Consider the following 3,261-nt stretch of genomic DNA (forward strand, 5'->3'; position numbering starts at 1 on the left):
TCTAGGTGGTCGCAAAGCACTGAGCTGATCTCCCTGTGCTATGCAGCTGCTTCCCACTAGCTATCTATTTTACATTTGGTAGTGTATATATGTCAATGTACTCTCTCACTTCGTCCCAGCTTACCCTTCCCCCTCCCCCTGTCCTCAAGTCCATTCTCTACATCTGCATCTTTATTCCTGTCCTGCCCCTAGGTTCTTCAGAATCTTTTTTTTTTTTTTTAGATTCCATATATATGCGTTAGCATATGGTATTTGTTTTTCTCTTTATGACTTACTTCACTCGGTATGACAGACTCTAGGTCCATCCACCTCACTACAAATAACTCAATTTCGCTTCTTTTTATGGCTGAGTAATATTCCATTGTATATATGTGCCACATCTTCTTTATCCATTCATCTGTTGATGGACACTTAGGTTGCTTCCATGTCCTGGCTATTGTAAATAGAGCTGCAATGAACACTGTGGTACATGACTCTTTTTGAATTATGGTTTTCTGAGGGTATATGCCCAATAGTGGGATTGCTGGGTCATATGGTAGTTCTATTTTTAGTTTAAGGAAACTCCATACTGTTCTCCATAGTGGCTGTATCAACTTACATTCCCACCAACAGTGCAAGAGGGTTCCCTTTTCTCCACACCTTCTCCAGCATTTATTGTTTGTAGATTTTTTGATGATGGCCATTCTGACTGGTGTGAGGTGATACCTCATTGTCGTTTTGATTTGCATTTCTCTAATGATTAGTGATGTTGAGCATCTTTTCATGTGTTTGTTGGCAATCTGTGTATCTTCTTTGGAGAAATGTCTATTTAGGTCTCCTGTCCATTTTTGGACTGGCTTGGTTTGTTTTTTTGATATTGAGCTGCATAAGCTGCTTTTATATTTTGGAGATTAATCCTTTGTCAGTCGTTTCGTTTGCAAATATTTTCTCCCATTCCCTGGATAGCTTTCTCTTCCCCTCTCTACATGCCAGCTTCCAACCCCCATTCCTCCTTTTCTGATGAAGGGCACTTTAGTTCTCTCCTTGACTTACCTTCACCAAGACTCCCCAGCCTCACCCTTTCTAATAATAAGGCCCATGAAGTTTTCCCGAGTGTTTCCCCCAACAGAACTCCCATCTCTGACGTAAACACTGCCCCTTCCCTAGAGTGAGGAAGCACAGTTGGCATTTTGTTTTCTAAGTCACAATATTTTTCTTCCTGTTTCAGTGTGACAGTCCTCTTTTGGCTGCAGCCTCCTCATGTGGGAAGCTGAACTACTCCATCTCCAAGGCTCCTTCCAGTTCTGATGTCCAAAGCCATCTAAATTACTAACTGGAAAATTATATTTGATAGAGCTTGCTTAGAGAGGAAAAGGGAAGATGGGGAATTTTCCTTTTTTCCCTGCTTCACAGATTTGCCAGTGGCCCAGGCTCAACTGTGGACCTGAGTACCACTTCTATCTAAATGCAGAGCAGAATCCCTAAAATACTTTTCAGACCCTTTTGTGTCATCTGTGTGATCCACAGCATGGCCACGGAATGAAAGTCAGTCCTGAGGATTCAGATTTAAATAATCTTCAGTGAGCCCCCACCTTGAGTCAGGCACTTTGTATGTGCTTTTAATCACACCACCTCATTTAATCATAAAAGTCCTCAGAGGAAAGTTTCATTGCCTCAAATTTAAGGATGGCAAAATGACACTCACATAAGAGACAAGGTAGCCACTCAAAGTCATATAGCTGCTGAGGAGCAGAGCCGTCATAGGACTTGACTGTGCCTTGGAAGGCCCAGTTAGATATACAAAAATACGGTCAGGGCTGCAAACTCCATGCCCACAGGGGCCAGGCAGCTAACACCAAGGAGTGAGGGGTTCAAGTAAGAGAAAACAGGTGCAGTGGGAGGCGCATATACATCCTCTAAGGGTGGCAGTTGCTGATTAGCACTGGGCAAGCAGCCATGTAGGAACGTGTGTCTCATGTGGCTAATATTCTGATTCTTTCCTAGATGCTGGAAATCCAGATTGTGTGAACTATCCCAATTTTTAAATAAGGCACCAATAATGAGTCAAACAAAATACCCACACAGTCAAATTTGGCCCAGCAGACGGCTACTGAGGATGAATTCCTTTAGCCTCCCTTCATTCATCTTTCAAAAGCAAACAGGCTGGACTTCCTTGGTGGCACAGTGGTTAAGAATCTGCCTGCCAGTGTAAGGGGACACGGGTTCGAGCCCTGGTCCAGGAAGATTCCACATGCTGCGGAGCAACTAAGCCTGTGGGCCACAACTACTGAGCCTGCACTCTAGAGCCCGCGAGCCACAACTACTGAAGCCCGCGCGCCTAGAGCCCGTGCTGTCCAACAAGAGAAGCCACCACATTGAGAAGCCCGCGCACTGCAACGAAGAGTAGCCCCCGCTTACCACAACTAGAGAAAAGCCTGCGCGCAGCAATGAAGACCCAATGCAGTCAAAAATAAATACATAAATAAATTTATTTAAAAAAAAAAAGCAAACAGGCTCTAAATGAGGTAACCATTCAGCTATTCGTTGCCATTCCACAGAGCAGAACTGGTTGACTGGGGGAGGGCAGGGGTGCCTTCTGGCCCTGGGGGGCTTTGTTCTTGGAGAAGAAATTAAGTCACTGTCTTCAAGGAGTTGGCCCTGCTGGGAGGGCAACTGCTTTCCCTGATGTTCCTTGGGCGGTGGAGAGGGCCCTGCTGCGGAATGTGACAAGCGTTTTGGGGGCAAAAAGGAGTTTCCCTGATGCCCAGAACGAGGGTCTCGGAGGCACGGTTTTAAATGGGATGGGGGGGGGGCGGAAACAGAGCTTTCTTTCAATTGTTCAATATAGAGGAAAAACCCAAAGGAAGATACCAGATACCAGAAACACACACACACACAGTTCAGTCCCTCGCAAGGAGCTTGAGTTTCCTCAGCCGGAAATGGGGCTCATTAGCCCCTCCTTGCCTGCAGAGCTCACAGGACTGTTACCAGGGGAAGAAGCGCGTGGGACAGGATAGCGGGCTAAGCAGGCATACGTTTCGCTAAGATGTGAGGAGTCCTGCGGCACGAAGGCCGGAACCCGAGATAGGGAGAGTACTGGCTTTGGCCCGGACCCGTCGTTCGAGAGTCCCGGGATTTGCCGGTCCCGCCCACCGAGCCCACACGGTCGCAGAAAACCGGGGCGCATCCGCCGGAGATATGCCCCACCTGCACTTCCCGGCGCGCGACCCGGAAGCGGAAGGGAGCCAGTCTCTTTTTTTTTTTTTTTTCCCCTCCTGTGCG

This window comes from Balaenoptera ricei, chromosome 13, assembly GCF_028023285.1.
Source record: "Balaenoptera ricei isolate mBalRic1 chromosome 13, mBalRic1.hap2, whole genome shotgun sequence".
NCBI classification, from domain to species: Eukaryota; Metazoa; Chordata; class Mammalia; order Artiodactyla; family Balaenopteridae; genus Balaenoptera; species Balaenoptera ricei.